Source organism: Narcine bancroftii, chromosome 1 (genome assembly GCF_036971445.1).
Source record: "Narcine bancroftii isolate sNarBan1 chromosome 1, sNarBan1.hap1, whole genome shotgun sequence".
NCBI classification, from domain to species: Eukaryota; Metazoa; Chordata; class Chondrichthyes; order Torpediniformes; family Narcinidae; genus Narcine; species Narcine bancroftii.
In genome coordinates, this window is record NC_091469.1 from 332677322 (window position 1) to 332703458 (window position 26137).

The window sequence follows — 26137 nt, forward strand, 5'->3', positions numbered from 1 at the left end:
CAACCAGAAAAGATTTTCTGTGAGCATTGGCACTGACCACATTATCAAATGTAATGGCCTGGTAAGAGTCAGCAACTTACTGAGCTGATAACTGGCAGCCCAAGAGAACGCTCTTTGTTCATGATCACCAGGCCAGTGTCCTACCTCTGACTGGAACTGATCCAAACAGTCCCTGAGACACCCTGCCCCAACCTGGCTCACATATTGTCAAAATTGACAGATGTAAAGAGTCAAGTCAAGTTTATTGTCATCTGATTATACAAGGACAACCCAATGAAACAGCATTCTCTGGTCCTTGGTGCAAAACATGCCGACACACAACCAAACGTAACACACATACAGACAAACAGTACATATGCAGGGCAAGTATTTCATCTATACAAATTTAATAAATAAATATTAATTTGTACAAATGATAGTCTCGGATGGAAGAGGTGCACGATCCACTGATCAGTGGTGTATTTGATTCTTTCTCCCTTGTGTTGTCCTTCCCCCACTTTCCCTCTTCAGGATTCCATTTAGTACCCTGTACACAAAATACTCAAAACTCTTTCTCCCTCATTTGCCCTCTGAAGGCATGCAGCACCATAAGCAACAAAAGAAAAAGAAAGTCCCCTCCAGAGACACCGAGTGTCTGTGGATTTGGCCCGCTTTTCCTACGTCCCCGTCACCTCCGCAGCCATCCAGCAGGGTTCCTAAAGCTGTGGCCTCTACATCACTCCCTCCCTTACTGCTGTTATGTGGAAGTGCAGACCTTTTTTATTCAAAGGGAAATGAAGTAGAGCTTTATCAGCAAGATCTGCTTGTTGAAGGAAGATGCTGAGTGGAGTGTAAGGAGGATATTAATGGCAAGGAATTAGAGAATCAGTTTTTCCTCAAAGTTTTTGATTTGACTGAAATAAATATGGGTTATCCAAACTGGGGGAAAGCATGGAAATAAAGCAAAATAATGTATATGCCGTTGTATAGGACGACCCTAAAATTTTCACCTTAAAATCAGAGACATCCTATACAAAGAGTCTAAAATTCTTACCTTGACGATGAAGTCGCAACACTGCTGCCATATTCCTGCCAGTTCCGACACAATCTCGCACAAGCCCTGTTAGTTATTTGAGAAGTCTCAGCGCTCCTCGACGGGATCCATCTGCCCAATTCGAGTGTTACAGGAGCCGACAGTTGTTTATTTTAAAATATCCAAATAACATTTAGACCTTTAAATTATCATTTATTTTTAAAATATTGTGATTTGCTCAAAGCCAACATTTTACATTGAAGTTTTGGGGTCATCCATACCCAAGTCGTCCTACACAAAGGCATAAACGGTAGATCCTGGAAACCAGATTGGAGCAGCAAATTCTGGAAGGTGTTGGACAGCATTTGCTGAGAGAGAAAAGGTGTTGCAGTGTCATGTGAAAGACCTTTCATCAGAGAAGGTGACTCCCTAGTGAATTGGTGCACAGGGTTATTGCCAACCTCATTGACCTGCTCCGCCATGGCAATTCCACAGCTCAGCGAGACTGACTAAGCTGGAAGCTTGGCTCAGATTGCATCTTGTCGCATTGAACAGGCCACAAATGTTCCTGGCTGACCTGCTGGCCTTTGATGGTTCTTTAAGTATCTCTGATAATAAGAAATTAAAAAACAAATTTTAAACAAATGTAAATTCAAATCGATTTCAATATTGTTCAAAAAGAAAATTATTCGAAAAAAGTTAATAATAATATTAAGATAGACAAGTCATTAAACAGCACTTACCTATGTCATTGGTCACTCCATTCAATGAAGTGGGGTTGAGATTTCTGCACCAGCATTGGGAACTCAGTGGTAAACAAAGAGGTTAGATGGATGAGTATGGGTGTCAGAGACAAGTGGACTTGCAAAAGTGGCTGTCATTTAGAATGACAGTACCTTGGCCTCTCCATTGCCCTTCTCTCCAGCTGCACCCACGCAGGCATCATTAAAAGCAAGAGGTCTGTGAATGGAAAGAAAGGTCATGCTTGAACATCTTTATAAAAGAACTTCTGTCATTAGTGCCCGGCAAATCAGCAAATTGGCATTCCAGCTTAATGTAACCATCGGCAATGAATCAGAGGATCTGCCTCATTGTTAACCGGATTCACTACTGATAAAGGGGTTCCACTTTAGTCTCCTTCCATCCTCCCTCATCCAAACCCTTTCTCTGCTTCATTAACCTCATCTCTGCTGGTCACATTGAATACTTTGTTCACATTAACATGGAGAGTTATTTGAGTTAAAAATAAACAAACTGCAGGACAAACTCAGTGGGGTTGAGCAACATCTGTGGGGGAAAAAGGAACTTTTGCTGTTTTAGGTCAAGGATGTTGCCAGGACTTGGGGGTCTGAGCTATAGGTTGAGCAAGCAAGGCCTTTATTCCTTGAAGAGGAGGAGGATGAGGGGGTGATCTCATGGAGATATGTAAAATCATGAGAGGAATAGATTAGGTGAGTGCAAGGTCTTTTGCCCAGAGTAGGGGAATCAGTAACCAGAGGACACAGGTTTAAGGCAGAGGGGGAAGATTTAACAAGAACCTGAGGGGTAACCTTTTTACACAGAAGGTTCAAGGTTCCTTAACTGTTGTCTGTGTAAGGCAAACAAAGAGTCATCATGAGCATTGCCCGGTGGTCCTAAAATAGGAGAAAGAGAAGCAAAAGGGAGTCTCTTCCGAGTTACTGAGTGTCTGTGAATTTGCCTCCAGTGCTTCCACAGCCTCTGTAGCTGCACAGACTCCTGTTCAAATCATGGATAACCCGAGCTCCAGATTCAAACCCCTGACACAATTAGGAAGCCTTCAGCAACTGGGGCCTTTTGGAAGTCTTCATTGCCATCAGCACCCTCTTGAATCCTGATTTTGATGCCTGATTCCATGAGCCAGTCTCCAGCAGCACACAGCCTGTGTGGTCCTTTGACCACAAGTTGCCAGCAGCCCGAGGCCTGTGTGGGTCCTTCAAACAGATCAGCCTCTCGCTGGTATGCTCCATTGCTCATCATCCTGTAGGGTCATCTCCTATGCTTCTGTACAGGGAAATGTTCTCACCATTGTTCCCCTGGAGTCTGCGACCCTTGTGGTGCCACCATCTTTGGCACAAACCCCGTAGTTGCAGGATATTTAAAAAAAGCACCATCGGTTGCTTTAACAGGCTGTTTCAATCCAGTACTGAACCGTCAGCATTAGGACCAAGCAGTAGGACCCTGCAGAGCAGCGTTTGTGCTGGGTATATGGAATTGGCTACTCGAGGGGATGGTTGAAGCAGGTGCTATGGCAAAGTTCAAGAAACATTTGGATGGATAAATGGATAAGGTGGGTTAAAAAGGATATGGTCCAAATGCAGGCAGGTGAGGTGCAGTGCAGGAGTTCCTCCAACAGTTTTGTTTTGCTCCAGATTGCAGTATCTGCAGACTCATATTTCTGAATGATTTAATGTTTTGAAAGTGACAGGATGTGCATGATCAAGCCTTGCTGCTTGGATTTTTATTGTGACATTTGTAGAGAAAGGTTGAAAAAATACCTCATAATTAAGTGAATAACTAGTTCTTCTAAGATAGATAAATATGGAACATAGAGCATCATATACAGCACAGTACAGGTCATTCCATCCATGATGTTGTGCAGACTCATAGAACCATAGAACATTACAGTGCAGAAGCAGGCCCTTTCGCCCCTTCAAGTCTATGTCAAAGCATTTTTTTGCCTAGTCCACCCTCCTACCACTCTCTTTGTGAAGAAGTTCCCTCATGATCCCCTAAACTTTTCCTCTTTCACCTTTAACCCATGTCCTCTGTTTATATCTCACCTACCCTCAGTGGAAAAAGTCTATCTATATTTACTCTGTTTATCCCCCTCATAATTTTAAATACCTCCATCAAATCTCCCCTCATTCTTCTACACTCAAAGGAATAAAGTCTCACCTGTTTAACCTTTCCCTGTAACTCAGTTCCTGAAGTCTGGACAACATTCTAGTAAATCTTCTCTGCACTGTTTCAATCTTATTGATATCCTTCTGGTAGTTAGATGACCAAAACTGCACACAATACTCTAAATTTAGCCTCACCGATGTCTTATACAACTTTAACATAACATCCCAACTCCTCTCCTCAATACTTTGATATATGAAAGCCAATATGCCAAAAGCTCTCTTCACAAACCTGTGACACAACTTTCAAGCAATTATATATCTGTAATCCCAGATCCCTATGTTCTTCCCCACTCCTCAGTGTGCTACCATTTACTATGTATGTCCTTTCTTGGTTTGTAATACCGTACACTTGTCTGCATTAAATTCCATCTGCCATTTCCAGCCCATTTTTTCCAGCTGATCCAGATCCCTCTGCAAAATTTGAAAACCTTCTTCGCTGTCAACAACACCTCCAATCTTAGTGTCATCTGCAAATATGTTGATCCAATTTACATTATCATCCAGATCATTGCTATGGATGACAAACAACAATGGTCCCAGTACCGATCCCTGAGGCACACCAGTAGTCATAGGCCTCTAGTCTGAGAAGCAATCCTCCACCAATTATCTCCCATTCAGCCATCGTCAATTCCAGTTCACAACTTCACCATGAATACCAAGCAATTGAACCTTCTTGACTAACTTACCATATGTGACCTTGTCAAAGGCCTTACTAAAGTTCATGTAGACGACCAATCATATATAGACCAAAAAAAATTGAAACTTCCCTTCCTATCTAAGATTTTCTTAAATGCACCTTTTTTTTCCAACCTCCTCCACCAACCCTGGCAATGCATTCTAGGCACCTACAACTCTGTGTAAAAAAACTTACCCTTGACATCCCCTAAACCTTCCTCCCTTCACTTTGTTCAGATATCCGCTGGTGTTTGCTACTCCAGCCCAGGGAAAAAAGTACTTTATCTCTTGGCTGGACAGTCTACTTTATCGATGCCTTTCATAATCTTGTAGACCTCTATTGTCACCTCTCATACTCCTTCATTCTAAACAGAAAAACCTAAGCTCTGCTAACTTTGCCTCATAAGACATATTTTCCAATTCAAGCAACATCCTGGTAAACCTCCTCTGCACCTTCTCCATAGCTTCAACATCCTTCCTGTAATGAGATGACCAGAACTGAACACAATATTCTCAAGTGTGAGATTTATAGAGCTGAAACATTACCTCATGATCTCTGAACCCAATCCTCTGATTATTGAAGTCCAGTCTACTAAAGGCCTTCTTAACTGTCCTATCAAACTGTCCTTTCAACTTGTGCAGTGACCTTGTGAGATCTGTGCATTTGGATTCTAAGGTCTCTCTGTTCTTCCACACTGTTAAGTGTTCTACCATTAACCACGTACTCTGTTTCCAAGTTTGACCTTCCAAATGCATCACCGCAAACTTATACAGATGCAGATGTTGGAAATATGAAATTAAAAAGAGAAGCTGCTGGATTTGCTCTGATCACACTGGACATGTAGAATGCGAAGCATATACAATGTTTCTGTTCTAATGAGAGGTAATTAACTGGAAAATGTAGATCTGTGCAGAATCAAAAGTCGCTTTTAGGTGTTCCGAAGAAAATTAGGCGCCTGCAGGCGCGGCGAGAGCAGTTCAACTGGCATGTTTAGGTGGCCACGGAATGGACGGCTTTCTGGCACTTAAACGTGCCAGCTGACTGCTAGCTGTCTAGCAGCGAAAGCCGGCTACTCGGGACAGTGGCCTACTACCGCTCACGCGGCCTTGACTCCTGCTGCCGGTCTCCCCCTGCCCCTCCCTCGCCCGTCCGACTCCCGCTGCTGGTCTCCCCGACCCTCGTCCCTCGCCCGTCCGACTTCCACTGCCGGTCTTCCCCCCCCCCTCGTCTGCCTGACTCCTGCTGCCAGTTTCCCCACCCCTCCTCCCCCCTCCCTTGCCCACCCGACACTCCTGCTACCAGTCTTCCCCCCCCCCCCCCCCCCCCCCACTGCCTGCCCGACTCCTGCTGTCAGTCTGGGACAGCACAGTCATTCGGCCCAAACAGTCCCGACTGACTTCCAACGCGAGCATCAGCCTCATTCATTTTACAATCTTGCTTCTTCTCCTCCAGATACAGATAACCTTTCGAAAAAATGTAAAATGCACTTGACTTAGTATGCAATTTTCTATATATTTTTCTAATCTGACCAGAAACGACTGCAGATTATCACTAACTTTTGCTAAATTAAATAAGCCATTTTAAAAAGCTAGGAGAATCAATTTTGCATTGAAATGTTAAACTTAACATTAGTGCACTTAAAGATATTTAATTGCAGGGTAATTGCTTGCCTAGAAAATGTTGCACTGTCGCCACTTGGCTGAACAGATAGTTACCTTGTTTCCCCAGCAAACCGAGCACAGGCAGCGACCTCCCCTTCCAACTGCTCCTGACTTCAGGATGCTCTGCTCCTCACCATTGTGCTCCCACAGTGTGTGAACACTAGGCTGAGACGGAACGTCTTCACAACCAAAACAGCGCGTCAAGGCATGCCTGACAAACAACTCAGGCATGACTTGACTCGGCTGCCGCTCTCTCCCCCCTCGCCCGCCCAACTCCCGCTGCCGGTCTCTCCCCTCGCCTGCCCAACTCACCAGGTACCAAACACTGCCGGGTCCGAAGAAGTTAACTCCACAATGTCCTTACACAAGCCCCGGGTACATCATACTTTCCAGCTACATCATTACTTTGAGGGGTTAGTGCTGCATCTTGCTAATGAGGACTCGTCCATCCCACTCGAAACGGTGCCACACATCGGCAACAGCAGGGGGTTGTGTAACGTCACGTTCACGACGGAACACGCTCACGACGGAGCGCCTTCCCCCCCAACCCCGACACCAGGAGCATCAAAATACGGAGCAACAATCAGTAACCATGCTAGTTTCACGGAAATAGACACCAGTCATTTCGGGACCGAATCGTCCTTACCCTGGAAGTGACACTGGATAACAGGGAGGGACGGAGTCGGGATGAGAGAGGCTGAGCGCTGCTTTTTAAAAAAACTGACTTTCAGCTGAAACTAACAAGAGCTGTGGAGAGTCGCATTAAACATCATGCGAGGGGAAGGGAGGAGGATGGGGGGGTGTTGAAGGAAATGATTTTTTACTACCTTAAATAAATATCCAGGTACCAAATACTTTTAAAACACACGCACGCGTTCAAAATTTTAACAAACCATGAGTGTACAGACGCAAAGTAGTTCTGTCTCCACCGATCTATCTCCCTCAATGCTCTCAAGAATCGATGGCTGACGACGTCACCGCGACGTCATCAGCCCGCCTCCTGGCAGCCCAGCTGCAACAGACGATACTCGAAGCAGGATGTTATACCTCCTGGAGAAGGATTAGGTAAGTAGACCTCCTGGCCGGCTTTTCCGGTTTCAGATGGCCACCCGACAGCCGCACAGGAATATAATGTGCGGCTTTACTGTCGGGTATTGTGGCCATCTGAAAGTGGCTAAAGTCATAGAGCACAGAGTCATGAAGCGGTTAGCTGTGATAGTGCTAGCGTTCGGGACCGGACCTGAGTTTGAACCTTGTGCTGTCTGAAAGGTGTTTGTACGTCCCCCGTGTCTGCGTGGGTTTTCTCTGGGTGGGGGGTGCTCCGGTTTCTTCCAACCCTTCAAAAATGTACCAGGGTGTAGGTTAACAGGGTTTAATGTGGGCGGCACGGACTCATAGGTCCAAATTGGCCTGATACAGTGGTGTATGTCTAAATAAAAAAGACAGACCATATTGCCCACCATTTCCACGCAATTTTCATTCTGATGTATATAACTCCCATTTTCCTACACTTTATCTATAAATTACAATGTTTTGGTGATTTAAGTTCTTGTCTTGATGGTTCCTAAATGCTGTGAGAGTCTTAACTCCAATATTCAGTCAGGCTGAGGGTTCCTAACTCCATCCACGCTCTGTGTCCTCAGATTCCATCCAAACCTCTTTGTCCATGTTAGATCAATGCTCTTTAACTGTAGATAGCTTTGCTCTGGAGAAAAGTTTCCTATCTCTGCCCTCATCATTTAGTCTTCCTCTCACCCTCCTCCACTGCAAGGAAAACAAGCTGAGCTTCTCAAGTCTCTCCTCCTAACTGAGATACTCCATCCCAGGCAACCTCCAGGGGCATCTCCCCTACACCCTTTCCAGTGCAAGGGTGTAGGGGAGTGATAACCATAACTGTGCAGTGTACTCCAGATGTGGCCAAAAACGTAGTTCAGGGTGTTATGCCGTAGCATTCCTACTCTTGCATCATATATCCTGCATAAGTGAAGGGGGCATTCTTCTACACATAATCGATCCATCTTTACACCTTCAGGGATACTTGGGTTTATGCACCAAATTCCCTTTGTTGTTCAGTATTCCCGAGGGCACTGTCTATCATTCTGTGTGTCCAACCCTTCTAAATCCTTCCAAGGTACATCGCCTTATAAGGATTAAATTTCATCTGGGCCCATTGCTCTCCCCATCTTACCAACTGATCAGTATCATCTTGTATGCTACCATTATCCACATTATTATTAGTAATACTACCATTTCTGTTGACTGCAGGACATAGTAATCATACCTCCTACACTCATAACCAATTTTTCACGTGTATGTACAAACAGAAATGGTCCTATCACTGATCCATAAAGCACACCACCTGTCACAGATTCAAAAGCAACCCTTCACTATCTCCCTCTGCCTCGTATCACTTTCCCTTGTTGAACTTTGTCTAAGACCTTCTTGAAGTTCATGTAGACCACATCATCCACACTGTCCTCAATAATCTAATTGTTAACTCTTTGAAAAACTCAAATTTAGTTAAATGGGGTCTCCTGCCTAAGAAAACCATGCTGACTTTGATTAATCCCTGCTTTTCCTAGTACAACTTGATCCAATTCCCCTGTATTTTGTCCAATAACTCTTCCACTGCTTGTAAGCTTGTAATTACCGGGTTTATCCCTGTTGCTCACTCTCTCTCTCTCTCTGTCTGTCTGTCTGTCTGTCTGTCTCTCTCTCTCTCTCTCTCTCTCTCTCTCTCTCCCTCTCTCCCTCTCCCCCACCCCCCCCCCCCGCATCCTCCATCTCGATCTCGCTCTGGGACACATCTCCCTCTATCCCTAGGAGATCTCTCCCTCTCTCACTCTCTCTCTGATGCACCTCTCCCCCTCTCTCTGCAATATTCCTCTCTCTTTCTCTCTCCGTCTGTTCAACATCCATCTCTCTCACTCACTCGCTCACACACACACAAAAAACACTCTCTCTGTCTCCCACACACTACATTCTCTCTCATTCTCATATACACAACACTCTCACACAGACACCCACTGCACTCACATGCGCACACACACTACTCTCTCACACACACACTATACCCTCGCACGTGCACACACACACTACACTCTTACATGCACACACACTACACTCTCTCACACAAGCAGACTACACTCACATGCACACACTACACTCTCACACATGCATCCTCTCTCTCACACACACACACACACACACACACACACACACACACACACACACACACAAATAGAGAGATAAGTGAGGCATGTAATAATGATACGGCAGTAGTCACGGGGGACTTTAACTTCCACATAGATGGGGAAAATCAAGTTGGTCGTGGGAGTCTGGAAGAGGACTTCATAGAATGCATCTGCAATAGCTTTCTTGAGCAGCATGTTAAGGAACCCACAAGAGAAAATGTTCTCCTGGATCTAGTGTTGTGCAATGAGATAGGTAGAGTAAATGATGTAATAGTCAGAGATCATCTGGGAAATAGGGATCATAGTATAATTGAATTTCTCATTCAGATGGGAGGGGAAATAGTTAGATCTAAAACTAATATGCTTAAACAGGGGTGACTACCATAGGATGAGGGAGGAATTGGGCAGAGTGGACTAGGAGCACAGGCTAATTGATGAAACAGTTGAGGAACAGTGGAAAATTTTCAAAGAAATATTTTGTAATGCTCAACAAAAATATATTCCGGTCAGGAAAAAGGGCAGCAAGGGAGGGAAAAATCAACCGTGGTTAACAAAAGAAATAAAGGAGAGTATAAAATTGAAGGCGCAGGTGTACAAAGCTGCAAAGAGCAGTGGGAAACTGGAAGATTGGGAAAACTTTAAGAGACAACAAGTGGTTACAAAGTGGGTAATAAGAAATGGGAAAAAGGATTATGAAAGTAAATTGGCACAAAATATAAAAACAGAAAGCAAAAAATTTTATAAATATATAAAACGGAAGAGGGTGGCCAGAGTTAACATAGGACCCTTGAAGGATGAGAAAGGAAAACTGGTAGCAAAAAACGAGGAAATGACCGAGGCATTAAACAAATATTTTGTGTCAGTCTTCACGGTGGAAGACACGTCCAGCATGCCCAAGTACGGAGTTAAGGATGCGAATGTTGGGGAGGGCTTGATAAAATAGTTGTTACAAAGAAAGTAGTGATGGAGAAACTAATGGGACTAAAGCCAGACAAATCACCTGGTCCTGATGATATGCATCCAAGGGTTCTGAAGGAAATGGCAGAAGTTATAGTTGATGCATTGGTGGTCATATACCAAAATTCCTTGGATTCTGGGCAGGTCCCGGCAGACTGGAAGACAGCAAATGTCACGCCACCTTTTAAGAAGGGATGTAGGCAGAATACTGGAAATTATCGGCCAATTAGCTTGACGTCTGTAGTTGGAAAAATGCTTGAAGCTGTCATTAAAGATGAAATAGTGAAACTTTTGGAATGTAAGGGTTCAATCAGGCAGACGCAGCATGGTTTTAGAAAGGGAACATCTTGTTTGACAAACTTGTTAGGATTCTTTGAGGATATAATGGGTGCGGTGGATAGAGGGGAACTGGTTGATGTTGTATATTTGGATTTCCAGAAAGCGTTTGATAAGGTGCCGCACAAGAGACTTATCAGTAAGTTACAGGAAAGTGGAGTCCGGGGAAGTATATTGGCCTGGATTGAAAATTGGTTGTCTGACAGGAGGCAGAGAGTCAGGATGGAAATTTTTCAGGTTGGCAGAGAGTGGTAAGTGGGGTGCCGCAGGGGTCAGTGTTAGGCCCACAACTGTTCATCATTTACATTGATGACTTAAAGGAGGGGGCAAAATGTGGTGTAGCCAAGTTTGCGGATGACACCAAATTGAGAGGAAGGGCAAATTGTAATGAGGATGTGGAGAGTCTGCAGAGGGATATAGTTAAGCTGGATGAGTGGGCAAAGATCTGGCAGATGGAGTACAATGTTAGTAAGTGTGAGGTTATCCACTTTGGCAAGAAAAATAAAAGAGCTGAATATTATTTAAAGGGTGAAAAACTACAGCAGAGGGACTTGGGAATGCTTGTGCATGAATCGCAAAAAGTTAGGTTGCAGATGCAGCAGGTTATTAAGAAGGCAAATGGAATGTTGGCCTTCATCGCTAGAGGAATTGAATTCAGGAGTAGGGAGGTAATGTTGCAACTGTATAAGGTACTGGTGAGACCGCACCTGGAGTACTGTGTCCAGTTCTGGTCTCCATATTTGAGGAAGGATATACTGGCTTTGGAGACTGTCCAGAGGAGGTTTACTAGGTTGATCCCTGGGATGAAGGGGTTGACTTATGATGAAAGATTAAATCGTCTAGGATTGTATTCGCTCGAGTTCAGAAGAATGAGAGGAGATCTTATAGAAACATATAGGATTATGAAGGGTATGAATAGGATAGATGTAGGAAGGTTTTTTGAGCTGGCCGGGGAAACTAAAACGAGAGGACACAGTCTCAAGATTCAGGGGAGTAGATTTAGGACAGAGATGAGGAAAAATAGTTTTTCCCAGAGAGTAGTGAATGTTTGGAATTCTCTAACCAGGGAAGTGGTTGAGGCTGCCACATTAAACATATTTAAAATTTGGCTAGATAAATTTTTACATGATAGAGGAATTAGGGGATATGGGGAGAAGGCAGGTAGGTGGAGTTAGGTCATAAATTAGATCAGCCATGATCATATTGAATGGCGGAGCAGGCTCGATGGGCCATTTTTGGCCTACTCCTGTTCCTACTTCCTATGTTCCTATATTACTCTCTCTCCCTCCCTCCCCACCCCCCACCTGACCTGTTGTGTATTTCCAACATTTTCATTATTTCAAAGGAAGTATTTCAATTTGAGCACATTACCTAATGGACATACTCTTGACATTTTTATTGTCTCAAAAATCTGTACATTAGTTTAGAAAGAGAAGTTTAAGCTTTAACTATGATGCTCTAATTTCATTCCATTCATTATGTGATTTGTAAAAGGTTGTGTGGAGTGCGTCGAAAGAACCAAAGACTTGTTGATCCAAACCAAGGCTTTGGTTCTTTCAACGCGCTCTACAATTTTATTAACTAAAAGACTGGAGCATATCACATGTAGGTCAACCAGTTCAGAATGACCTGGTCTGGCTAGGAGCAATCCTTTAAGACCTGCCAGTAGGCGTGGCTACACTCTCAGCCAATCACAGTCATCCTGCACTACAATCTGTACATATACACATTGGTGATAGAATCTGTACTATCACAGGCTGTTTTTCATAAATGGAATATTATTTACTAATACAATTTGGGGCACTTTTAAAAATCAAATTCTCACTTCATGGTTTAAAGAGTTCACCCACATAACTAGATTCTGTTCTCCAGCTCATGCCAAGCCCCGATCAGTCTGCTAATTTAGTTCCTCAAAGAGGATAGATTGGGAGAATTTCTAGCAATCTCAATTGGACCCTGCTGGAAGCATTCATTTACAGACAAGACTAGCCGTGAGAACACTGTGTTTTTTTTTTTGCCTTTGATCACTGGGAGGACCAACCTGTGATTAGTTGTATGAGGCACACAGGGCTCTTAGAAATGTGGAGGAGGGCCAGATTCAAGCAAAGACTTCATGCAGGAGAGGAAACAATTAATCAGCCCTGGTTCTGATCAGTAAATGCGAAGACCTGGAAGTTAACACCCCACTGTGTAATTGGATCATGGATTTTCTCACCTCCAGTCCACAATCAGTGAAGAATGGTAAGAATTTCTCCTCCATCAGTACCGAAGCACCACAGGGCTGTGTTCTTAGCCCCCTGCTCTACTCACTTTACACCTATGACTGTGTGGCTCGGTACAACAATAACACCATCTACAAATTTGCCGATGATACCATGTTAGTGGGTTGTATAAAGGAAGGGAATGAGTCAGCACACAGGATGGAGATTGAAAATTTGGTTGAATAGTGCATCAATAGCAAACTTGCACTCAATGTCACCAAAAGTAAGGAGCTGATTGTTGACTTCAGGAAAGGAAAATCAGAGTTATACGATCCAGTGATCATTGGGGGATCAGAGGTGGAGAGAGGTGAGCAAATTTAATTTCTTTGGCATCACATCTCAAAGAATCTTTCTTGGAACCAACACACAAATGCCTCTACTTCCTCAGGACTTTACAGAGGTTTGGTATGGCATCATAAACCCTGATACCCAAATTTCTATAGAGGTGTGAAGGAAAGTGTGCTGACCGGCTCCATCACAGTCTGGTATGGGGACACCAATGCCCTTAAGCATAAAGCCCTCCAAAAAGTAGTGGATACATCCCAGGACATCACAGGCAAAACCCTCCCCACATCTACAGGGAACACTGTGAAGTGCCAGTTAATGAAGTAGACAAAGGTGATATAATCAAACAATAATCATGGCTTTTATTAGCAAAAACTAATGGTACAATAATGAAAGACAATGGGTGCATTATACCCAAGGGGAGTGTCTTTAATGGTAGAGATAATACATGTCCAATGTCAATAAAGCAGGCTAGGCAAGTGGGAGACTGACAGCTCAACACACACTGCTGTTGGAGACCAGCAGCAATCATCAAAGACCCACGCCACCTCGCACATGCTCTTTTCTTGCTCCTGCCATCAGGAAAGAGGTAAAAGTGCCACAAGACGTGCACCACCAGGTTCAGGATCAGCTGCTACCCCTCCACCATCAGTCTCAATGACAAACTCAATCAGAGACTCATTTAAGGACTCTTGATTGTGCACTTTATTGATTTGGTTTTGTTCTCTGTTAGTTTGTTTACATTCAATATCTGCTTACAGTTCTTTTATTTGTTTACATGTTTACGCTGTGTACAGTTTTTTTTGTACTACTAATTAATGATAATTCTGCCACGCCTGCAGGAAAAAAGAATCTTAGGGTTGTATGTTATTGTCATGTATGTACCCTGATAAATTCACAGAAATCTAACACTAGTTTACAGCATTTTACAGATTAAGCTACATTAATAGCATTTCATAAAGTGTACTTTCTCATTGATCATGGATGCCAAAATTGCTTTAGTTTGGATCATATGTTCCCACCAATAGATGAGACCAATAAATCAAGTTCATGTTTATTATCATCTGATTCTACATGTACAACTTGACAAAACAGTATTCTCTGGTCCTCGGTGCAAAAACATGCAAACACACATCCAGGCATAGCACACATACAGACAAACAGTACTTTTGCAGTATGTAGATACATTTGTAAAAATAAATAAATTCTGTTTAATAAATAGTAGAGTCTCAGCCTGGTGATTCTGGCTCTGATACTCCTATATCCCTTTCCCACCAAGAGTCGCTGAGAGATGTGTGCGGGGTGGTAGGGGTCCTCAACGATTTTTCAAACCCTCTTCAAACAACAATCTAGGTAGATCATGTCAATGGGAGAGAGGGAGACCCCAGTAATCTTCTCTACCGCCCTTATGGTCCTGTGGATTGGCCTCCAATCCATTTATTTGCAGCAACCCAACCACACTGTGATGCAGGCGGCAGAATGCTATTGGTTGAGCTCCTGTAGAAAAAAATTCTGTGCGTCATTAAGTTATTTCTTATGAAAACCAAAGCAACACTGTCAACAACATTAACTTGCAATTACATAGCACCTTTTCAGTAGAAAACTATACCACAAGTACTACAGAAAAGACAAAATAGATGCCAAGTTGTTGTAGAGATGATTGAAAGCTTCATGAGAAAGTTTTCACAACATCTACTGAGGGAGAGGTAAGTGGAGTGACTAAATAATTTAGGAACCATATTCTAGGCATCAACTACTGAAAGCATGGTTGACCGTAATAGAGTCCTACAGCAGAAAGAACAAAAATATTAATATCTAGGGGTATTGAGAGCACTTTTGATGTACAGAGCACAATGATGCATGCTTGAATCGATGGATTCTTAACTAAGAAACATGTTTACATATAGATTTGAGGTTTACAGGTTAGTTTGATACAGTTTTTATCCATCACTGGCACCAACAAATAAAGCTTGAGGCAGGATTGTTGCATCCAGTTAAAAAACAGCTTATACTCAATTGAGCTGATTAGAATTATTATTTTGATAACATTTAGTTCAGAATTTGAAAGCAATTGACGAACTAAAATCTTGGTCATCTTAATACTGCTTACCTGAAAGTTCCAAAAATTAAAATTCATTGTACATTCATAACACATGGCAGCAACAGTGTTTGTATTATTTGGCATTTTAGGAGCTTACATTTAAAACAAACTACAGGATTTTGATCAATAACAATAAAGTCTGAGAAGACACAAGAGACCTGGATAATATTCCACTCTTTTTAAAATAAAATGATAGCTCTCATCCTCTGTTAGAGCAAAGGCCCCGGAGAAAAATTCTGGATTTATGTCTGCCCTCTGCCTCATTAGTGTGCAGAACGGAGATCTTGACTGGATAAATGGCATTCCTGTTCCACAAGCTGTTACTTGTGTATGTCATGGTAGAATGGGACTTTAATGATGTCTTAACTAACTGGAGTATGATCAGATAAACAATCCTCATCTGTGCTAACACCAGTATTCCGTAGCTGTCAGGGAGCCAACTGCATCGCTCAGCATCTGGCCCAGCGTTGCTGGTTGCAAGAAATAAACTTGCTGTAAGATCTTAAAGACATTGGCGGTAATTAGCTTACTGTAGAACTAATCATTATTGCGGTCAAATAAAACTTGGCTCAAGATCAAATATCCTGTGCTGCTGTTTAAACTGAATGGAGTACAGTGTATGAAGCCAGCATTATCTTGGCTACAAGAGCATTCAAAACCTTTCCCTTCTTTAAAAGACTTCTGTTCTCATGACTCAGTGATGAAAATTGCTTATACTGTGTACAAATCCCACTGATGGACTGAATATAGATTATGGGAGGTTAACAGTCAAGCAATTCTACACAAAACCTTGAATCTGCTTTATTTTCATTTTATAGGCCTGGTGTCATTTGGTAGACTATCACATTTTCTGTCTGGAATGTTGGATGTTCAAAATTATGAGGTTGTAAGCGGCATCAGGTAGCACAATGGGTTACAGCCCCAGCAACCTGGGTTCAAATCTGCCGCTGTCTGTAAGGTGTATGTCCATTCTCCCCGTGACCTGTGTGGGTTTTCCTCGGGAGTTAGAAAGTTAACTGGGCGTAACTGGATGGCACGGGTTTCATGAGCTGGGAAGGCCTTCTACTTTCCTGTATCATTAAAATTTGAAAAAAAATCATGCATCAAGTGGGAGCCCAATCAGTCCTTTCTGTGTATTCTGGCTCTGTTCACAAGCAATCAAATGATACTTAAGTACTATATTGCTACATTAAAATTAAATTAATTTTTTTTTAGTATGATGTACAAACTGTGCTGACCAACTTGCCAATGTATTCACGGATAACTTCAACATCTCACTCCAGCAGGGGTGGTTACCACCTGTTTCAAACACGCCTCAATTGTACCTGTGTCCAAGAAGAATGTGGTCACCTGCCTAAATGATTACTGACCAGTAGCACTCACATCCACACTGATGAAGTGTTTTGAGAGGCTTGTGTTGAAGCACATCAGCTGCTGTATGAGCAGTGGCATGGATCCATTCCAGTTTACCAACTGCAGATGTCATCTCACTGGCCCTACACAAAGCCCTGGAGCACCTGGACAGGAAAAGTGCATATGTTAGGATGCTCTTTATCGACTACAGTTCGGCATTAAATACCAACATCCTCTCAAAGCTGATCAACAAACTCCAAAGTCTGGGCCTAAATACCCCACTGTGTAATTGGATCCTGGATTTCTTCACTTCAAGAAGGCAATCAATAAGGATTGATAAGAGAACACCTCATCGCAATTTCCATCAGTACTGGAATACCACAGGGCTGCATTCTTAGCCTCCTGGTCTATTCTACACCTTATGATTATGTGACTCGGTACGATAAAAGCACCATCTATAATTTGCTGATGATACCTCGGAAGTGGGTTGTATAGAAGGGGATGATGAGCCAGTAAACAGGAGAGAGATGTAACCTTCACTGACTGGTGCACCAACAACAACCTTGCACTCAATGTCACCAAAACTAAGGAGTCGATTGAGGACTTCGGGAGGGGAAAATCAGAGGTAGACGATCCAGTAATCATTAGTGGATCAGAGGTGGAGAGGGTGAGAAAATTTAAATTCCCGGGAGTCACTATTTCAGAGGACCTCTCGTGGACCCAACAGACTAATGACACCATGAAGAAAGCACGTCAGAGCCTCTATTTCCTCAGGAGTTTGCAGAGGTTTGGTATGACGCCAGAAACCCAGGCGAATTTCTACAAATGTGTGGTGGAAAGTTTGCTGACTGACTACATCACGGTCTGGTATGAGGCCACCAATAACTCCAACCATAAAGCTCTGCAAAAGGTAGTGGACACAGCCTAGGACATCACAAGCAAATCCCTCTCCAGCATCAAGAACATCTACGGGGAGCGTTGCAGTCAGAGAGCAGCAGCAAACATCAAGGATCCACACCATCCAGGTCATGCTCTGCTCTTCCTGCTACCATCAGGAAAGAAGGTCAGGGGCCACCAGGTTCAGAAACAGTTGATAGCACCCCCACTCCCCTCACCATCAGATTCTTAATCTACATACATAATCAAAGACTCATATAAGGACTCTTACTTTCCATATCCTTTATTACTAAATATTAATTTACAGTATTTCAGTTTATTTACACTTCCTTCTTGTTTACGTTTCTCCCTTTATTGTATGTATCTTTTCTTGAGGACTGTTTACATTTACCAATAAATAGAAATTCCTCCTGATCCACAGGAAAAAGAAACTCAGGGTTGTACATAATGTCATATATGTACTCTGACAATAAATCTGAATTTGGAACATCACTCATGCATCTTAGATCTTGAGATAGCATCTGGTTTTATTTCAGATGATGGAGACCTGAAATAACACCAGAAAATGCTGGGAACAGTCAGGCAGTATCTGTGGAAGGCAGCCTTGTACCTCTGGCTCTCTTTTCACAGACATTGCCTGCCAAGCAGATGGTTTCCAGCATTGATTTATTACAAATGAGGTCAAATGTTCCCCTACATTTCCCCCCTCACCTCCACCCAGGGCCACAGCCACACTCTTACCTGCACATTGTCTGACCTGATCTACTGCATTCAACGGTCCCAGTATGGGCTCCTCTATATCAGTGAAACCAGATGCAGAGTGGGTGACCACTTCACCTAGCACTCTGTGTGTGTGTTCAAGCTAGAACTTCCTGTAGCCAATCTAGATTTCAGTTCCATTGAACACATCCATGATAATACGTCTGCCCTTGACCTCATCCATTGACAGGGTTAGGTTCAACATAAACCGGAGGCACAATACATTGTATTCCTCCCGGATTCCCTTAATCCCAAAGGCATTAACACTGACTTTTTGAATTTCAGGTAACCTCCATCTTGATCTGATTCCACTTCCCCATTTCTTATTTACCTACTGGTGTCCTTCCTTTTCCCTCTAATTTCCACCTACCTCCTAATGATCATTGCCTCAACCTGTTTCTCTCCATTTCTTACACCTTCTGTCCAATGCCATTCCAGCTTTTGGTCTCTCCCCCTTCTCCTTTCCACCTCCATACATGTGCTATTACCCACTTTTTCCTTTAGTCCCAACCCAAAACGTTGATGACTGACCATTTCTACCTTCGGGTACCACCTGACCTGCTGAGACCCTCCAGCAGCTCTTTGCTCCTGATTTTATGCACATTTTTTACGAGTCATCTGCAAATATAATTGCCATGTCAAAAAATTGATATTCATCACCAAGGAGCATGCTCGGGTGTGTGCATGTTACAAAACTGCCAAGCGAATGCCATTATGTGGGGTTTGCAAAATGATTGGGAGTGAGGGCATGAAAGTGAAGATTTCTCACTACTGTCTGACTTCCCTCAGTGTAATCATTCCACTGCTGATGTGGAGAGCGTCAGTTCTGCAATTTCGTCCCCAAACTTCTCTCCTGTTCTGCTTCAAGTAAAGGAAAATTCTGATAATCCGCTTTCAGATAAGTTGGTATTCTGATGAGTAAAACACCAGGTTCTACAATCAATCTTTCCACCACTCCCTTTGAACACCCATTGTCTCCATTCCCCATGCTCTCTTCAAAAGTACTTTCTTTTGCTGGGGCGGTAGAACCAGCAAATCACAGAATCATATGCCACAGATATGGGACCAGACTATGTGTATTGGTTACTATGTGTGGGACCAGGCTTTGTGTATTGGTTACTATGTGTGGGAATAAAAGCACAAAGCAATTAGTGGGGCCGGTTGGCCAGGGTTACCATGAGCAGATGTTGATTGGTTGGTCAAGGGGTCCCCTGCATGCGCCAGGTCTCAGATGGAAACCATCTCCTGCAGCCCATCCTGGTACTCCACGTTAGCATAATGGGGGGTTTGCATGTTCTGGGTGATTTCATTCACCATGTCGGTGATGCGGGGGAGTAGGTAGGTATCCAGCTGGATAAAGCGGTTTATGGTCTGACTGTAGTCATTAACCATGCGGTGTTTCTCTCCACTCTTATCAACCACCACCTGTGCCCTCCAGGGACTGTTGCCAGAAACCATTTGACTTCTGCTTTGATTAAAACTCTGTCCTCGGGGCTACATCGCTTGCTTTTGGTGGTGACAGGCTTGCAGTCGAGGGAGAGGTTCTCAAACAGGGGCAGCAGTGGGACATGGAGGGTGGTCAGACCGCAGGTCGTGTTTAGAGGGGGATCAGGTAGTTTAAAAATTGGTAGTTGCTGTCTGTGAGGGGGAGTGTGGTCTGTCGAACTGCATTTGGATGTTATTGAGCTGCCACTGAAAGTCCAGTCCCAGTATGACTGGAGCGCAGAGCTGTGGCATGATGAGGAGCTTAAAGTTCTTGTACTCCATGCCCCACATGGTCATTGTCAGCTGTCGATCTCAGCCGAGTAAGATTTTGAACCCAGGGAGACTTTACATTTTACTTCAGCTACCACGAGGGAGTAGTGCTGCACTGTGCCTGGGTAAATGAAGCTCTGTGCTACCTATATAAAATAAGCAATTTGTGACGCGACCATTTACCTCGATGTTCATCATGGGCGTGGCCAGTTGACGTGGGCTGTCCTGATCCAGGGTAATTGAGGCCAATGTCTGATCACTGTCTGAATCACTGTTGTAGTATTGCTTCAGGGGGATCCTCCAAGATGTCTGCCCCCATGCCGCAAACACGGTGCTGCTCCTCACCACCAGAAGTGATGCTGGAAGTGGTGCCGTCCCGGTTTGCCACCCCCATGGTCCCACTGAGCCATTTCCCATGACCGGAAGTGATGACGGAGGTGGTTGCTGTTGGCTGCATGTGGCACTGCTGAAAGGGGGTTGGGACCTACATACCTTCCTGTAGTGTCCCTTCTTCCCACAGGCGAAGCATGTAGCGTTTCAGGCCTGGCAGCTCTTTTGGGGATGTTTTGCACGGCTGCAGAAGTAGAATTTCGGGTACTGGAAGGTGGCAGCGGTGACCTGGATCCCTGTGTCCCAAGATGGTGGTACCCGGGCTTCCCACATGGTGGGCGCATTTCCTCTGAAGACCTCTGCGTTCAGTTGCGCTGTCTTGAGCGCTTTATCCAGGTCAACTACTTTTTGCAGGCTATGATTGCCCTTTTTCAAGAGTCTCTTTCTGACATGATCAGATTTAAATCCAGCCAAACATGCATCCCGTATCAGACCTTTAAAGTGGGCAGCAGCAGAGACTTCTCTGCAGTTGCAGGCTCACCTCAGGTCTCACAGGACTTGCATGTACTCATCAATTGGCCCATCATGCGCTTGTCTACGACTGCCCAGAAGGAACCTGGCATAGATGACATTCATTGGGGTCCAATACTGTTTCTGTAGGCATTCCATTGTGGTCGAGTAAGTAGTGCAGTCCTTTATCATATGAAAAATATGGTGGACGATCTGAGTGAAGAGTAGATCTCGTTTGTCTTCCTCACTCTTACGTCATTGCATCTCATTAAAATGTTAAGGCAGTTCAACTATTGATCGAATTTGACTGAGGCCTCCAGATCTTTATGGTCGGTGTCCAGTTTATCTGCCCGTACTGCCTTGTCCATGGCCCAAAATTAAGGTGATTAAATTGTAGTGCTATCAACCACATTAGACTGAGAGTTGTGATAAATAGACTTTAATCACCTTAAGACATCAATACATCTCACATGTTGCTGGCCCGGTTCCAAGGCAGCTACTGAGGGAATAGTTTGGGCATAACAGTCTTTATTGGGATTTCCAGGAGGGAGGAGTCACAGGTGCAGGGATGGACCAGTTCATGCAGTACATACATAATAACTATGCAGTGGTTGCACCACAACGACCTACCATGTACAAAGCCATGCTGACTATCCTTAATCAGCCCTTGGTCATCCAAATACTTGTATATCCAATCTCTCAGAACATTCTCCAATAATTTATCCACTACTGACGTCAGGCTCCCTGGCTTGTAATTTTCTGGTTTACTTTTGGAACATTTTTTAAACAACAGAACAACATGAGCTACCCTCCAATCCTCTGGCACCTTACCTGTGGGTAAGGACATTTTAAATATTTCTGCCAGAGCTCCTGCAATTTCTACACTAGTCTCCCTCAAGGTCTGAGGGAGTATCATGTCAGGCAGGGGGATTTATCTACCTTTATTCACTGTAAGGCAGCAAGCACCTCCTCCTCTTTGATCTCTATATGTTCCATGCCACTACTGCTTGTTTCCTTTCCTTCCTTATACACTATGCCAGTTTCCTGTGTAAATACTGATACAAAAATCTGTTTATGACCTCCCCCATTACATGAGCCTCCATACAGTGACCACTCTGATGCTCTAGAGAACCAAATTTGTCTCTTTCCATCCTTTGACTCTTGTAGATCCCCTTTGGGTTTACCTTCACGTTATCTGCTAAAGCAACATCATGTCTTCTTTTTGCCTTCCTGATTTCCTTCTTAAGTATTCTCTTACATTCTCTATACTCTTTTAGTAACTCATTTGCTCCTTTTTGCCTAAGAAGAAAGATGGCAGTGCTACCGGAGCCACTGTAGTGAAAGTGGTGCAGCTGGTGCAGACCTGAGGGGAGCAAGGGAGCAGTGATGCTACACTCCAGCAGGGTCCAGCCACCCAGTTGACTGCAATCGGCTCCGCATGAGCTTTGAATGGCCTGTTGAGGGAGCCAACAGTGGTTTTAGTCAAAATCTCATGACTGCAGGTCTGTATCCAAGATGGCAGGGCCATGAGGGGCTGCAGACTCCAGGGAAGCAGAGGACTGGGGTAGGGCACCAGAAGATGGGAGGATCACCCCCATCTGAGAATGAGAAGTGGAAGAAACCACCCACGGGAACAGTAACCACAGTGGTGGACTAATGAGGGAGCTCTGTGGCTGAGAGACAAGTGCATGCGGCAGGCTGCTGGTGACTTGAGGCGAGAAACCCGTGGAAGCTGTGGGCTGCTGGAGGTTGCTGTTAGGAGACTCGCGCCGGGCTGCGGACTGCTGGCTACAAGCTCGAACTGGCTGGAAGGATACCAGGTATTGGAACTGGGCTGTGAGGAGGTACTGAGGGCGCTGAAGGGTTCCTGACTGCATGAGGTACGGATTTGGAGCTCGGTTTGATTTGATTATTCTGATCAAATGATCTAACTCAGAATTATGGAGTGTACAGCATGGAAATATTTTCTTTGGCCAACACATTCATAGCGGCAAGTTGCTGACCTAATTTGTCCCATTTGCCCAAGTTGGGGAACATATGGGTGCTTGAGTTATCAAGAGTGGCTGGATAGGCTGAGACCCGTTTCCACAGGACTGTAGGTGGCTGAGTGATGTTTTTATGGATGCCTATAACATCATGTTGGGCACGGATGAGGTGAATATTCAGAATGTTTTGCAGGAAAGGGGAATCTAAACCTGGAGGGCATAGATTTAAAGTGAAAGGGGAAAGATAGCATAGAAAGGGCTCCTGAGGGGAAAGTTTTACACTCAGAAAGAGGTGCGTGTGTGGAATGAACTGCCAGAGTAAGTGGTAGAGGGAGGTACATTAATCCAATGGTTTTGAGGGATATGGACTGATCTTGGGTAAATCAGACGAGCTCAGGTAGGCAACTTGGCTGCTATTAGGCCAAAGAGAATATTTCCATTGCTGAAGCCTCTTTGATTCTAAGTTAGATAATTTGCTCAGAGTAATCTAATCACCAACTAATATCACGATTAATATGATGATACAGGACACTTAGATTTGGCAAGACCCACATCTGAATGAAGATTGGGATTGCCCAGCTATTTGGAATTGTTACCCAAGGAAGGACTTAACTACTTTTTGAGACAGCGACGCGAGAAATGTGCACAGAATACAGCACTTTTATCTGTTGGAAATTTGGGCTGTGATATTGTGATGTTTATTATCTATCAAAGATCTTATAAAATTATGCACGGTTTAGGCAGTGTAACTAAAGAGCAACTTTTCAATAGTTTAATCATTTATTGCTGAGAGCACAGTATTAAAGTGATTGGCAAAGGAAGGAGAGAGAGCAAAAGGATTTTATTTACCTGACAAGTGTTTTTGATTTGGAACGTACTTTATGCTAGAGGAGAGGGTCAATAACAATCCTTAAAAATTAATTGGATAAAATTGGAGCAGTAAACAATTGCAGGTAAATGTGGAAATGTGTTTCATTTACTCCTTGAACCTGAGAGATTCGGGGAGTACATTCAGAACAGAGATGAGGAGGAACTGCTCCCAGACAGTAGCAAATCTTTGGAATTCTATGCCCAAGGAAACATTAGAGGCTGCTTCACCAAATACATTTACAACAGATTTAGATAGATTTTTAAATCGTAGGAGAACTAACTGTTCTGGAAACTGGCGGCTTGGTGGAGTCGATATCTTATTGATTGGTGGAGCAGGCTTTATGATCCAGATGGGTCGACCCTTTTCGATATTTTATGTTCTTATGTCTCATTGGATTTCTTGTGGATAGAGCCAAAATCCACATAAAGGATTGATTGGGCTCCCAGAGTGATGTATGATTTAGTTTTTTTTTAAAATTTTAATGATATAGCATGCCCTTAAGACCTTAAGACATAAAAGCAGAAATAGGCTCCAACACTGACCCCTGTGGAATACCACTAGCACTTGCAGCCAATCAGGATATGATCTCTATGTTCCAACTCTCTGCTTTTTGCCAATCAGCTAATGGTCTACCCATACTTGTATGTTTCTTGTTATATCATGGGTTCTTATCTTTTTAAGTAGCTGAGCAGCACCTTGTCAAAGGCCCTCTAAAAATCCAAACACAAAACATCCTTATCCAGCCTGCTTGCCACTTTGTCAAGCAAGATTTTATTTTAAGGAACTACACTAGCTTTGGACGATCCTGTCTTGTGCCTTCAAACACTCCATTACCTCATCCTTGACAATCGACTCCAACATCTTCCCAATCACTGACGTCAGGCTAACCGGCCTAAAATTACGTTTCTGCTGCCTCACTCCCTTCTTGAATAGGGGGGTACCATTTGCGATTTTCCAGTTTTCTGGGACCATGCCGGAATCAATTGATTCCTGAAAAATCTTTACCAATGCCTCCATAATCTCTACAGCTATCTCTTTTACAGCATAAGGGTGCAATCCATCTGGCCCAGGAGACTTAACCCCTTTAGACCATTCAGCTTTCTGAGCACCTTCTCTCTTGAAATAGTAACTCCATTCACTTCCCTTCCCTGATACCGTTTGATATCTGGCACGCTGCTAATTACTTCTACAATGAAGACTGATGTAAAATACTCATTTAGTTCCTCTGCCATTTCATTGTCTCACATTATTATTTCTCCGGCCTCATTTTTTTCATGGTCTTATATCTACTCTCACCTCTTCTTTCTTTTTCAATCTTTTTATTAATTATATTATAGGTATAATAGGAATAATAGGTATAATAGGAATAGGAGTACATAATCAAGACCCAACACCCAACCCCAACCAACCAATTTTCCCCTGCAACCGCTGCAACCGTGTCTGCCTGTCCCGCATCGGACTTGTCAGCCACAAACGAGCCTGCAGCTGACGTGGACTTTTTACCCCCTCCATAAATCTTCGTCCGCGAAGCCAAGCCAAAGAAAGAAAGAAGACATAATCAAGAAGGATAAAAACAACACTATATGATATAACATATTCCATAACACCACAATTAACAAATATGTTTTCATCTCCTCAAACTGAAATCTTCAGAAAAATAAATTTTTTAATTATATAAACCCCAACTAATCTAAGAAAAAAAAAAGCAACAAAAGAAGACTGGGAAGCCTATCCTGAGAATTTAATAATAATAATTAATTGTCTGGTCTTCACCAACAAAGAGAAAAGAAATAAAATTAAATATAGTCCGAAAGGGAAAAGAGTTACACTAAGTTATGTGGAAATAATTTATAAACGGTCGGCAACTCTCTTCAAATAGAAATATCAAATGAACGACTCCTAATTTTCTCTAAACTTAAACATGACATAATTTGAGAGAATCAAAGTAGGTGGCTCAGAATCTTTCCATTTAAATAAAATAGCTCTTCTAGCCAACAATATAGAAAAGGCTACAACTCAATATGTGGAAATGGGAACTCGTCTCACTTCTGGAATTGTAATTCCAAAAATAGCAGGGTTAGGTTGCAAACTAAAATACAGTATAGCTGACAAAGTCTTAAAAATGTCTATCCAATACATATCAGGTAGAGAAGCCACTTCTGATTTACATCCATCACAAATAGGACTAACGTTAGACAAAATACAGGCCAATTTGTCAAAATTTTTACCTAAATTTTTGTATTTATTTCAAGCTGTCCCAATTTTTATTC

The 26137-nt window shown here is 43.2% G+C and overlaps 1 protein-coding gene and 1 long non-coding RNA gene across 14 annotated transcripts in view; one reads left to right on the forward strand and one right to left on the reverse strand.

Annotated features, from left to right (window-relative positions):
* The window catches only part of ulk4 (unc-51 like kinase 4), a 655266-nt gene that overhangs the window by 462032 nt on the left and 167097 nt on the right, over window positions 1-26137 (forward strand). The window lies entirely within an intron of this gene.
* Window positions 1205-6419, reverse strand: LOC138748547 (uncharacterized). Its single transcript, XR_011348132.1, has 3 exons — window positions 6328-6419; window positions 1756-1972; window positions 1205-1620 (listed from the first exon to the last, which is right to left on the reverse strand). It is a non-coding gene; the product is annotated as an uncharacterized lncRNA (long non-coding RNA).